General features: G+C 34.2%; 1 long non-coding RNA gene across 6 annotated transcripts in view; it reads right to left on the bottom strand.

The window, feature by feature from the left end:
• LOC103879286 overlaps positions 1–13,742 on the bottom strand; it is a 160,644-nt gene extending 146,902 nt beyond the window's left edge. For 5 of the 6 annotated variants that reach the window (XR_002518405.2, XR_002518406.2, XR_001896915.3 and 2 more), the window contains exons 1-2: positions 10,216–13,742; positions 2,749–2,855 (exon numbers count right to left, since the gene is read on the bottom strand). This is a non-coding gene — a long non-coding RNA (uncharacterized LOC103879286). Of the gene's footprint in view, positions 1–1,144; positions 1,515–2,748; positions 2,856–10,215 lie in introns of those variants that run through there. The other variant, XR_639851.4, reaches the window with a different exon arrangement.
• Between the last annotated feature and the right edge of the window lie 6 nt (positions 13,743–13,748).

The raw sequence follows: 13,748 nt of genomic DNA, 5'->3' as shown, positions 1-13,748 counted from the left end.
AAAAATCAACTACATTGTATAAAAGAACATTGTAAAACTCCCTGTTCTGTTCTGTTTCACTCTGATCACGAGTGCGTGAAACCTCTGTCACGTATCCCCTAGATTGCTCAATCAATCATGACCCTTTCATGTAAAATCTTTAGTGTTGTGAGCCCTTAAAAGGGACAGAAGTTGTACACTCGGGGAGTAAAGATTTTAAGACGGTAGCTTGCCGATGCTCCCAGCTGAATAAAGCCCTTCCTTCTACAACTTGGTGTCTGAGAGGTTTTGTCTGTGGCCCATCCTGCTACACTCTCACTGTTATTACAATCAAATATCACTACTTTCAGAAAGCCTTCCTTGGTATCTTACCTCCTTCCTGCTGGAGTACATATATGAGAAGAGTAGAACTATAGAAGAGAGATGGAAGGGAATAAAGGAAATTTTTTTCTTTGTAACTTTACTCAAGATCTGCCCTACCTATAGAAAATGTCTCAGAAAAACACAATGAATTCCTTTCCTTTGCCTACTCCCATCCCAATGTGACACTGAGAGAGAGTAGAGATGGGACAGAGTAGAAATGGGAAGGATGCCATACCCACAGATTGCAGGGCCTTGAAGAAACTAAAATAAGCAGCACCACACTTTAAATCTTACTCAAGGGAGTTAATTCTATCACCTGCATGCACACAAGACCAGAAGGATGACCAATCTTTACACCTAGCCTCATCTCAATAATAAAATCCGTGCCCAGGAAAGGGGTATCTGCCATTTTCTGATTATGCAATGTATGTTTTTGCATGGTCTCTTACTATGCCTGTGCATCAGCTCAGCACTCCACCTCATACATGTAATGATTCTTCTTACCTCATGAGTTTTCCATGTCACCCTCCTCAAAACACCACAAGAACCTTTGCTCAGGGAACCAGCTGCAGAACTTATCCTCTGGGCTGTCTCCATTTTGCCCAATCTGTCCAGGCATAAGTCTTAATAAACCCTAGCTGGGAAAAGTTTGCTTGGCCTCCTGTCAGTTTCTATTGCGTGGGAGCCTAAGAACCTGTGATCAGTAACAACACCAAGAGTAGAATGTGAAGAATTATTTTCATCCACAAAACCCTCTCTCCTGCCAGTTGGTTGAGTCAAAGCAAAAACTTACTGGACAAAGTTAAATTGATAAAGAAGACTTTATTTCAAGCTATTGCAATAGGGGAGAGAAGCCAGAAGTCAGGTTGTGGTTAACTCTGATGACAAACAAAAGATGGGAAGGTTTTTAAGTGCTGGTCCAGTCGCTAGTAAAAAAAGTACCAGAAGACTTTAATGTGGAGGTTGATCAATGGGATGTACTGAGCACATGAAGCTTTCCCTGAGTTTCCAAATGTTGTTCTCTGTGATTAGGCCATCTGTGTTTGCTAACTGACTCCAACTGAACAGAGGCCTGGAGGTAAGAGTGCTTTCTTCCTTAATGATTATCTTTCAAAGAGATGGCTCTCAGGTCCTTGAGGAAGACATTCCTGGGTTGGAAAACTAGCAAGAGGCTTTTAAAAAATGTACATATGCAGTTGACCCTTGAACAACACAGGTTCAAACTACATAGGTCCACTCATACACAGATTTTTTTTCAATAAATACATCAGAAATGTTTTTGAGATTTGTAATAATTTAAAACAACTCACAGATTAACCATGTAGCCCAGAAATATAAAAAAGTTTGATTTGTCATAAATGCATAAAATATACAGATACTAGTCTATTTTTTATCATTTAATACCGTAAAACATAAATAAATCCCTTATCATAACTTAACATTTATCAAAACTTACACACAGAGATTGTAGTCGGTGCCATTCACAGTGGAGAGAAATACAAGCAAACATAAAGGTGTAAGCAAACATAAATGCATAAAATTAACTGTAGTGCATACTGTACCACTGCAATAATTTCATAGCCACCTCTTGTTGCTATTGCAGTAAGCTGAAGTGTTGTGAGTATCTGCTTAAAATGCTGTGTGACACTTATCATCCCCATGTAAGTAGTTCATCTCTCCAGTAAATTGTGTACCACAAAGAGTAATATCTCTCGGTTCCTGCATCTTTTCATCATGCTAAGTGTAATACTGTAAGCCATAAGTAACACCATGGGAGACAACAAAATGCCACTAATGATGTTGGAAGTGCTCCCAAGAAGCAGAGAAAAGCCACGGCATTACAATAAAAAGTTCAACTGCTTAATATGTACCATAGATTGAGATCTGCAGCAGTGATTGCCCATGATTTCAGATGGACAATTCATTTTGTAAACAGATGTGGTAAATTTACAGTATTGATAAATACAGCACAATACTGTAAATGTATTTTCTCTTCCTTTTGATTCTAATAACACTTCTCTAGCTAACCTCATTGTAAAAACACAGTATATAATACATGTAACATATAAAAATGTGTTAATTGGCTATTTATGTTATCAGTAAGCCTTCTGGTTAATGTAGGCTATCAGTAGTTAAGTTTGAGGTAGTCAAATATTATACGTAGATTTTTTTATTACACAAGGGTCAGCACGTCTATCTCCTGCATTGTTCAAGGCTCAACTGTATCTCAAAGAGATAAAGAATTTATAATTATACATTTTTCTAGGGTAAATGCTCTAAGAAAAGGCCAGGGGCCTGTCTAAAGTTTGATGCAGCTCAGAGAAACAACAAGTCTCTCTTGGTCAGTTGCTATTATCATCTCTGCCCCAAGTAACGACTACAAAAGAATGAAAATACTGACATTACCAAATTCTTTTGAGTGATCTTCATTTTATTCTCTCCCTCAACGTGTCTTATGATGTTGAGATTTCAAGATTTTAGTTCCATTCAGATGTTGATTATTTTTCAAAGTTCTAGAACAGAGGCATTTCAAGTATAGCAATTAACTGAAATATAATATCATTAACTTATAATAGTAATGTGAAAATAATAATATAACAAATAATATAACAAGCTTGGGTATGTGTGTGTTTGCATGCATAGGCACACATATATGTGTGTGTGTATATCAATTTACCTTTGGAAGAAAAAAATGTTGGTGAAAAGAAATAGTAGTGAACATTTGACAGTTTGTTCTAATAACATATTGTTAACATTAATTAAATCAGGCAAGAAATGACTCCTTGTATTATGGACAAATTTTTTAAAGTGCGTTTGGGCTTACCAAACAGATAAATTAATGCCACATTGTCACCTGAGAGACTGTTTCTTTTTTATGTACAAAACAAGAAAACTAGGATGTTTGTTCACATGTTTCATCTCTGTCAAATAAGCTAATAACTCAACAGAAATTCATGCAGCATGAATTTGTAAAACTCAACTAAATCTCTCTAGACTTTTGTCAAGTTATAAAGAAGCCACTGCATCAAGTTCACAAATCAATGGCAATTGAGGATTGAGTCAGCTTTTAATATGAAGCTTTTGAAAATCTAAGAAACAGCATTAATTCTAGTTCTAGAGAAATAACTGTTTGCAGGGTGACTTTTTTTTGAAAGCATACATTGAATTCATTCAAGTGATATATTACCAGTAAGTCTAAGTATCACTAATTTTCTCTGCCCTGAAAGTAAAAGGTAGCCATATTAACTTTAAAATAGTCAATAAGATGCAAAGTTACTGAGGTTAAAATATTGACCTTGAAAACCCATGTGAAATCTGAATGCAGGGATACTTGTGCAATTTAAGTAAAAACATATACATACATAGTTGTATTAGTCAGCTTTCACACTGCTAATAAAGACATACCCAAGACTGGGTAATTCATAAAGGAAAAAGGTTTAATGAACTCACAGTTCCACACGGCTGGGGAGGCCTCACAATCATGGCAGAAGATGAAGGAAGAGTAAAGAAATGTCTTACATGGGGGCAGGCAAGAGAGAAGTGCCAAATAAAAAGGGGAAAACCCCTTATTAAACCATCAGATCTTGTGAGAACTCACTCACTAACATGAGAAAAGCAGGGTGGGGGTAACCACCCCCATGATTCAATTACCTATCACTGGGTCCCTCCCAGGACATATGGGGATTATGGGAACTACAATTCAAGATGAGATTTGGGTGGAAACATAGCCATATTATTCCATCCCTGGTCCCTCCCAAATCTCATGTCCTCACATTTCAAAATGTATTCATGCCTTTCCAAAAATTTGGAAAGAAATTGGCCAAGTAAAGGGGCTACAGGCCCCATGCAAGTCCAAAATCCAAATGAGCAGTCAACACTTAAAGCTCCAAAATGATCTCCTTTGATTCCATGTCTCACATTCAGGTCACACTGATGCAAGGGATAGGCTCCCACAACCTTGGGCAGCTCTGCCCCTGTGGCTTTGCAGGGTACAGCCCCTCTCCCAGCTGCTTTCATGGTCTGATGTTGAATACCTGTAGCTTTTCCATGTCTGGAGGATGGTGGCCCTCTTCTCACAGCTCCACTAGTCAGTGTCCCAGTAGGGACTCTGTGTGAGGGCTTCAACCCCACATTTTCCTTCTGCACTGCCCTAGCACAGGTTCTCCATGAGGGCCCCACCCTACAGCAAACTTCTGCCTAGACATCCAGGTGTTTCCATACATCTTCTGAAATCTAGGTGGAGGTTCCTGAGCCTCAATTCTTGACCTCTGTGCACCTGCAAGCTCAACCACTTGGAAACTGCCAAACTTTGGGACTCGAATCCTTCAAAACTATGGCCCAAGCTGTACTTTGGCCTGGTTTTAGCCACAGCCAGAGCAGCTAGGACATAGGGCACCAAGTCCCAAGGCTGTGCACAGCTGGGGGGCCTCAGATCTGGCCCAGGAAACCATTTTTCCCTCCTAGGCCTCTGGGCTTGTGATGGGAAGGGCTCCCACAAAGATCTGTGACATGACCTGGAGATATTTTCCCCATTGTCTTGGAGATTGACATTTGGCTCGTTACTTAAGCAAATTTCTGCAGCTGGCTTGTATTTCTCCTCAGAAAATGGGTTTTTCTTTCCTACTCCATAATCAGGCTGCAAATTTTTCAAACTTTTATGCTCTGCTTTCTCTTGAACACTTTGCCACTTAGAAATTTCTTACTCAAAATACCTAAATAATCTCTCTCACATTCAAAGTTCCACAAATCTCTAGGGCAGGGACAAAATGCTACAAGTCTTTTTGCATAGCAAGAGTGACCTTTACACCAGTTCCCAATAAGTTCCTTAACTCCATCTGAGACCAGCTCAGCCTGGACTTTATTGTTCGTATCACTATCAGCATTTTGGTCAAAGCCATTCAACAAGTCTCTAGCAAGTTCCAAACTTTCCCACATTTTCCAGTCTTCCTCTGAGCTCTCCAAACTGTTCCAGCCTCTGCCTGTTGCTCTGTTCCACAGTCACTTCCACATCTTTGAATATCTTTACAGCAGTACCCCACTCTGCCAGTACTAATTTACTGTATTACTTCTCATTTTGCTAATAAAGACGTCCTCAAGACTGGATAATGTATAAAGGAAAGAGGTTTAATGGACTCACAGTTGCACATATCTGGGGAGACCTCACTATCATGGCAGAAGACAAAGGAAGAGCAAAGGGACGTCTTACGTAATGGCAGGCAAGAGAGAAGTGCTGAGCAAAAGGAGGAAAAACTACTTTATGAAATCATCAGATCTCATGAGAACTCACTCACTATCATGATAACAGCAGCATGGGGGTAACATCCCCCATGATTTAACTACATCCCACTGGTGTCCTCCCACAACACATGTGGATTATGGGAACTACAATTCAAAATGAGATTTGGGTGGGCACAGCCAAACCATATTAATAGTAAAACAAAATCAAAATCTCCATAAAATCTAAAAGGGAAGAAAGCTTAGTGAGAAAAGTGCTGATATGGAATGTCCAGTAACCCCAAAGTGGTGAAGATACAAATTAGTTTCATTTTAGGATGCTGTGTGATTAGCTTACTTTCTAATTTTAAAAAAAATCATTTTTTCCTCCTAATTTGAGGTCATACGGGAAGCAGATAAGTGTACTACTGGGCATCATTTCTTTACATGAATTAGAGTTTCTTAGAGAACCTAAGAGGATAAAAAACTCATTAGCAGGTTATCTTTCATAGTTTTGCTTTTTAAATGCCAATCTTGTGAAAGAGATGGCAAAATAAATTCACAGTTGATGTGATATTAGGCCTGGGCCAGGGGAAAGGACATTGAATTTATACCAGAAAGGGAAACATTGGCCACACCACCCTGGATGACTAGAGTACTCAGGCTCCCTCTGCACCACAACTTATTCTGAACATTGCTTTTCACTCCAGTTACATTGAAGCATAGAGTCATCTTAAGTACTATTTTAATTGCTTAGATTTTGTTTATTTAAAAATTTTTAATATTGCTTCCATTAGTCTTTAAAAGTCAGCTATTTCTCCTAAGATGAACAAGAATCTATTCTAAATTTAGATTCATAGAAATGAGGAAATGAAATAAGTACATTCATTTATGCTTTTACAGGGTCTATAAGGTACACATTCAATCTTGCTTTAGTTTAAAACACATGGATAATATAAAGTAAAACCTTATTAATTCTATTCTGGTTAGATTGTTGAGCAGAGAAAAAAAAGCAATTATACTGGAGAAAAAGGAGGGAGGAAGGAATAAAGAAAAAGATTTGGTAGACACATGGAGATATTTTCTTCACAAACTTCTCTATCTGCAAACCTAAACTACTGATTTTTGGAGAACTAGCCCAAACTAAGATTCATTTGATTTGTAGTATTTTTGTATCTAAATTCCTGGTATTATATACCTGTAAACTTTATCCTTATCTAAATAGGACTGAGAAAAAATACTTATTGTCCTCAGGGATGAAACAGAAATAAATTACTATCAATACAATTTCACTCTGTTAGTTTAAACATGTCAGGAAATATATCTTTCTGTAGCGCACAAACCTTGTTAATTACTTATATTATCTTGTTATCCAGGTTTCACAACAAATAGTAGATAAATTATAATTGGCACATCCCTAAAGACTGCAGATGAAGAATAAATACACTAGAAAAAATGTATCTCCACTGATTACCTTCAAAATCCTTAATAAATGTTGTTAGGAAGTGATTTAAAAACCTTCTCTCTGACAGTAATGAATCATTTGTCAATTGTTATTGTAAAGTGATGATAGAGTTATTGTATAGCAAAGTGTTTAGCAACCAATGCTGATGTTTTGGAGCTATTTATACTTTGGCAAACATTGGAGATAAGGACTGGGAACTGGCACCAAAACAGAACTCTCAGCTACTTCAGGAGAAAGCTATTTTATTCTGAAATTTTTCATTGAGCAGCACAAATCCAACAATAACTATTGGAAGCCAGCAACTATGTGATAACATTCAGATCTAAAAATCTAAGACCTGGGTCAGTTCCTGCTGGTTTCTTTTCAGGAACCACAAGAAAGTAAAATAAGCTACAGAAATACACTAAGATATTTACCTTTGAAACCATTTTTCATTTCAAGCAATATTTTATTTATTTTGCAAATATTGATACATGAACCTATAAAATCATGAATAAAGTTTGTTTTAAAAGTGTGAAGATATTCAAAGTTTGTCCTTTGAGAAGGAAGTAGTTATTATTTATTTTATGTGTAGAAATTTATAACAAGGAAAATTGATATAGATTCCTTTGCATTGCGTTCCTATATTTATTTTATATATGTATATTATAATTTTAATTTTTTAACTTATTTCTCATATCTCACAACAATCTTATCTCACAGTTAATAGCTTGATTTTTTTCTTATGAGATGAGACTAAAAGATTAGGAGTTCTGAAGCAGAAGTTTTGTGGCTTTTTAAAATTTTGTGTTTTTTTTTTTTTTTTCTGTACATCCCAAAACACAACTTAACCCCACAGATCAAAATTTAACACATACATAACATGTATGGGTACATTCAGACCTTCCAACAAAACAGGTAATACCAATCTCAAACAGAACATAGGACACTTTATTTCTAAATTGAGTTGAAATAGCAATATTTTAAAGTTGTTTAGGAAAATGACAAAGCCAAACTCAACCAACACCTGTGTAAGAATTTCATTTCAACTATGGATTCCCATAGACTAGTGGCAGAAAAGCATTTCAACAAATATTCAACATTTTACATGACTTTTAAACACTAAAATTTTAAAGAAATATGGCAGTTGTTTCTCATAGCCAAAAATTATAGTAGAAAAAAAAAGAAAACAAAATTCTAGATAAAATTCTTGAGAATTCTCCAAGTCAAATAGATTTTTATTCCAGTGTCTAAATAATTTACCTTTAGCCTCGGGAGTAAAAAAATAAAATAAAATAAAGACTGTCTTTGATATATACATGTTACCCAGAGGCAGAATCTCAGAATGTACAAAAGTTATTTTGCTCAATAATAAAAAATGGAAAACTTCCTAAATGATGTTATAAAGCTAACATGGCTTTGATATCCAAACTTGGCAAATACAGTACAAGAAAAAAAACTGAAGCAATTTCATTAGTAAATACTTACACAAGTGCCAAATAAAATAGTATGCAAATCAAATCTGGCAGTTTATTAAATAGATAACATACCAGAACAAATACGTGGTTTGAAAAGATAGAAAGACACCTCAAAATTAGGAAATCAATTCAGAAAACACATGTTACCAATAGGTTAAAAATGTCCAAAAACACACAATTATCTCAACAAATGTTAATAAATAAATCATGAAAGTTGAATATCAGCCCTGATTTTAAATTCTTAATACAATAGAAAGAGAAGGAAATTTCCTTAGAATGATTATGATATATATCTGGCCAAAATCCAATAGTAGTCTTTACAAAGAAATGTTAAATTATAATAAATGGAATAAGGCAAGATTGACAAGCAGTAACACTGTTATTAAAATTTTTCTAGCCAAAGCAATAAATAAAAAGAGGGAGGTATAATAGAAGATATAACTATCTGAAAATAAGGCAAAACTTGCATTACTTGTAGATGATACTATTATCAACCTAAAAATAATTATCAACCCCCAAAATGATTGAATAATCAATTAAACTTACATGTGTTTTCTATGTTTAAATTTTGAAAGAATATATAGGAATCAGTTCTTCCATAAACCTCAAATAGTTCATTGAAGTATATAAAATTAATCACAAAGTAATAATAATGTCACAATGACTTCACATATAAAATTGTTTACAATACTTTCAACAAGAAATATTAAATAACTTTAACAAGAAATATGAAAGAAAACTTTACTTAGCAATATAAGAAAAGTAATAGATAAAGATGCATTATTCCTGAATGGAAGTATATGATATTTTAAGTATTATAATTCTCACCAAAATAACTTATAAATTTAAAAGTACTTCATTAAACAAAACTAAAACTTATTTATATATATATATACACACACAGAAATATATATATACATATATATGTTTACATATACATGTATCAGAATGAACAGAACATTTTTGAAACAGAGAACTGATGTTGGCTTCTGTATTTCAAATTACTAAAAGCAAATTTTAAACATCAACAAGACAAAAAAATGCCTGTAATCTACTAATATCCAACGTTCTATTGTCCCTCCTAGCCATGGCAAGAAGATAAGGAAAAACAGTGAGAAATAAACATTGGAAATAAAGAATCAAATATTTCACTGTTTGCATGTGTTATGATTGTTTTGCTATGAAATCCTAGACAATCATTTGAAAAACTATTATAACTGTTAGAATATTAGCAAGGCACAAAAGTGACAGAAAACCTTTAACAGTTTTCTACACACACACACAAAACAATGTATGAGAAAAAAATCACAACAGCAATAAATATCCATAAATAATGAAAAATAATACTTTCAAGAAAAGAGAAAATAGTAATACAGATTGAGTCCTTTTTGCCTAGAAGAAAAATATATCATAAAAGTCCAGTAAATAAAGGAGGATTGTGTTAGCTCAGCATGAATAAATAGATAAGTGAAATAAAATAGAGATTCCAGAATAAATCATGTATATAGGAGAATATGTTACTGGCGGTAAAACCAAACAGGTCTGCAGCAACCTCAATTCTTGCCTCCTCAGAGGAAAAAAATCGACTGAGGGGCATAAGGCAGAAGGAGAGACTGAGGGAAGTTTTAGAGCAAGTTTATTAAAAAGCTCTAGAGCAGTAATGAAAGGAAGGAAAATAAAAATACACTTGGAAGAGGGCCAAGCAAGCAACTTCAGAGATCAAGTACACAGTTTGACCTTTTGACTTGGGGTTTCATACAGTGGTATACTTCTGGGATCTTGCATCACTTCTCTCAACTCCTGAGATCTTGCTGGGGAGCTGCTGATCACCAGTTTCAGGTTTTTCCTAGGTGTTTATTAGGAGACTGCCTTTTCCTAGCGCTGGCTGTGACCAATTACTTTAGAGACAGTTAACAGTCACCTGACCATCACTTAACGGTTGCTGGACTCTCCTGGTGTGTGGGTGGGGGGAAGGAGGTCTTTCCTGCCCTGCTCTTACCTGACTAGTTACTTACTGTAACAAATATGATATTCAGTAGAGGTGAAATTTCAAGTCAATGTGAGAAAATGGAGTTTTTAATAAACAGTGTTGGATCATTTGGAAATCCAATGAAAAAATTAAATTAGAGCTTTACCTCACATCATGCACTCATGTAAATTATAGCTGTATCAAAATTTCCAATGTAAAATTATACAAAATACTGGAAAACTTATAGAAAAATATTTGTATAACATTACAGAAGGAAAGATATGAAGCCTAAGAGTAACCAAAAAAATGGACAGATTTGACTACAAGTTTCAAACAACTGTATAATAAAATAGATCATTAATAAAGTTAAAATACAAGTAATATTCTAGATCAGGTTGAAAATGGTGGCCCATGGACTGACTGCTAGTTTTTGTGAATAAAGTTTTATTGGTGCACACTCATACCCAACCATTTACATATTGTCTGTGGTTGCTTTCATACTCTGGGGAAGGCTGGACTATTGTGACAGACTCCATATGGCCAACAAACTCTGAAATATTTGCCAACCCCTGCTCTAGGAGAAAATATCTGCAACTTAACATAACAGACAAAAGATTAATCTTCAAAATAGTCACCAGAATAAGATGTCGATCATGCCCAACTGAGTTTACCACTCACAACACCAAAAGAAAACACTACTTCGAAAGAGTCTCAGTAATGTCTCGGAAGTTGGTAATGAAGAGTGAATATTAACAGCGTTTTGAAGTCTGGGTTCTAGTGCTTAAAGGCAAGTCTTTCAATAATGAAATCTGGTTGAAATTTAAAAAATATACTACTAATAAAAAACAATGTTATTAAAGTATAACTGTCACATGAAAAGCTACATATATTTAAATATATAATTTGATGTTTAGACATATATATATATATAAAACTCATGAAACTGTCCTCACAATCAAATAACCAACAGGTCAATCAGCCCCAGAAGATTACTGACGGCCCTCCCTGCAACACTCTCCTTCCCCAGTCAACCACAATGGATGTTGCTATATTAATTTAGATCCACTGTATTTTCTCATAGCAATGTTTTATAGTTTTCCGTGTACATGTCTTGCACATCTTTTGTCAGATTTATCTCAAAGCACTTCGTACCTTTGATGTTGTGGGAAAACATATTATTTATTTAATTATAATTTCCAATTATTCATTAGTAGTATATAGAAACATAATTAACTTTTCTACATTGATCTTGTACTCTAAAATCTTGCTAAAATTATGTATTAGTTCTAGCAGCATTTTTTTGTAAATTTCATTAGGTTTTTTGATACATGTGATCATGTCATCAATAAATAAAGACCATATAATTGTTTCCTTTACAAGGTGAATGATTTTGTTTTTCTTCCCTATTCACTGCCTAGAAACTCCAGTGTAGTGTCGAATACAAGTCATAAAAGTGGATATCCTTATTTTGTTCCTGATCTTATGGGGAAAGTATTCAGTCTTTCATCATTAGATATGATGTCAGCTGTGGGTCTTTCATAGATGCCCTTTATCACATGCCCTTCTCTTAATTGGTTTAGCATTTTTCATCAGGAACAGACATTGGATTTTATCAAATTCATTTTTTCAGTGTCTATTCAGATGATCAAATGCTATATATAATACTTAAAAGAGCAATCCTGTTTTTCAGAAAGTCATTCTATTGACAATGATTTTTACAGAAGTGATAAAATGTAGATTTTTATATGTCTCAGTAACCAAAGTTCTATATTAAGTTCACACAGCTTAACTATGTCCTATTTTTGTTCAAAGTCTAAAACACAGGAAGCATGCAATATAAATTATTTTCACTCTTCATCTTACTTGAATCATTCCTTTCAAATAGCATTTCTAAACATGTTGAAGAGAGAGGGAAAGAGAATGAGAAAGAGGAGAGAGGGGTAGGTAAAGTGGGAGAGGGAAGGAAAAAGGGAGATGAGTTAGATTAAAAACAACCTAATGAAATATAAGCAATGCACAGAAAAAACCAAAATGTCTAATTAACATATGAAAATGGCCCCTATATGATTAAAATGTACCTTTCGGAATATTACCTTTGATTAGTATTTACCTTTGGAGCCTGTATATAAATTTTGTATTATGTTCTATTAATCTATTTGGTCTCATACCAACATTGTAGTACTGTATTTATCTTTTAAAAAGTTTATGTTAATACAAAATAAAATAAATCCCCTTTCATTATTCCTCCTTTAGAAAAGTCTCATATTTTTGCTCATTTATTTTCTAAAAAAGGGTTTTTAATGTTTAACTAATTACGCATTTTGCTATATTTTAATTTTGAAATTTTCACAAAGTTTGTGACGTCACATGTTTATTATTCCTGCCAGTGTCGGAATTAAGTACTTATTTTTGGTGAATTAGATATCTAATCCCATTAGTCACTGTTATTCAAGAAGTACTTCGTTGGTTTCTAGCTTGATTTTAAAATGTTGAAAATGTTCAGTGATTTCTATGGGTACTGATTTTTAGCTTGAGCAGAAGAGATAAAGAAATCTGTTGAACAAGCAAAACAGCACACCTGCAACCTAAATAAAAATTCATTTTGGCAAGAGAATTCAGGAAAATATTCAATTGTGAGAAAAGCATAAAACAAAATCCAAGTTAATTATACAAGTCATTCATAACTTACACAGCTAATATATCTTAAATGTTAAATAAATGCAAAATGAAAAAATTAACATGGAAACTTACATGAAGACTCTGAACATTTGAATGAATTTTGGAGATGCATGTGATCACGGACCCATTCATTTTCAATGATTTCACATTATCTTGCCTGTGGAGACCTCTAGAACCAACTGTGTTTCAGTTTTATATACATTAATTAAATGATTTCTGAATCTACATATCTTTTATCTTATATTTCCTTGTATCTGTAGACCATAGTCTGCATTTATATATGCATAGTATGCATAGTCTGAATGCAGGAAATTCAGCATTACCCTGATACCAAAATGAGACAGTTACACAACACCAACAAAAAAGAGATTATAGGCCAATCTTCATGATAAACATCAATGCAAAATTCCTCAACAAAATACTAACAAATCAAAGTTAACAACAAATTTAAAAGATTGTTTACCATATTCAAGTGGAATTCATACCAGAAATGAAAAGATGTTTCAACATTATCAAATCAAGAAATGTGAAATATCACCTTAACAGGATCAAGGACCAAAAAAATGATCATTTCAATAAGTGCATAAACATTTGATAAAATTCAACATCGCTTCATCATAAA

The sequence above is a fragment of the Papio anubis genome, chromosome 15 (genome assembly GCF_008728515.1).
Source record: "Papio anubis isolate 15944 chromosome 15, Panubis1.0, whole genome shotgun sequence".
Taxonomy (NCBI): domain Eukaryota; kingdom Metazoa; phylum Chordata; class Mammalia; order Primates; family Cercopithecidae; genus Papio; species Papio anubis.
This window is presented reverse-complemented; position numbering and strand designations above follow the sequence as displayed.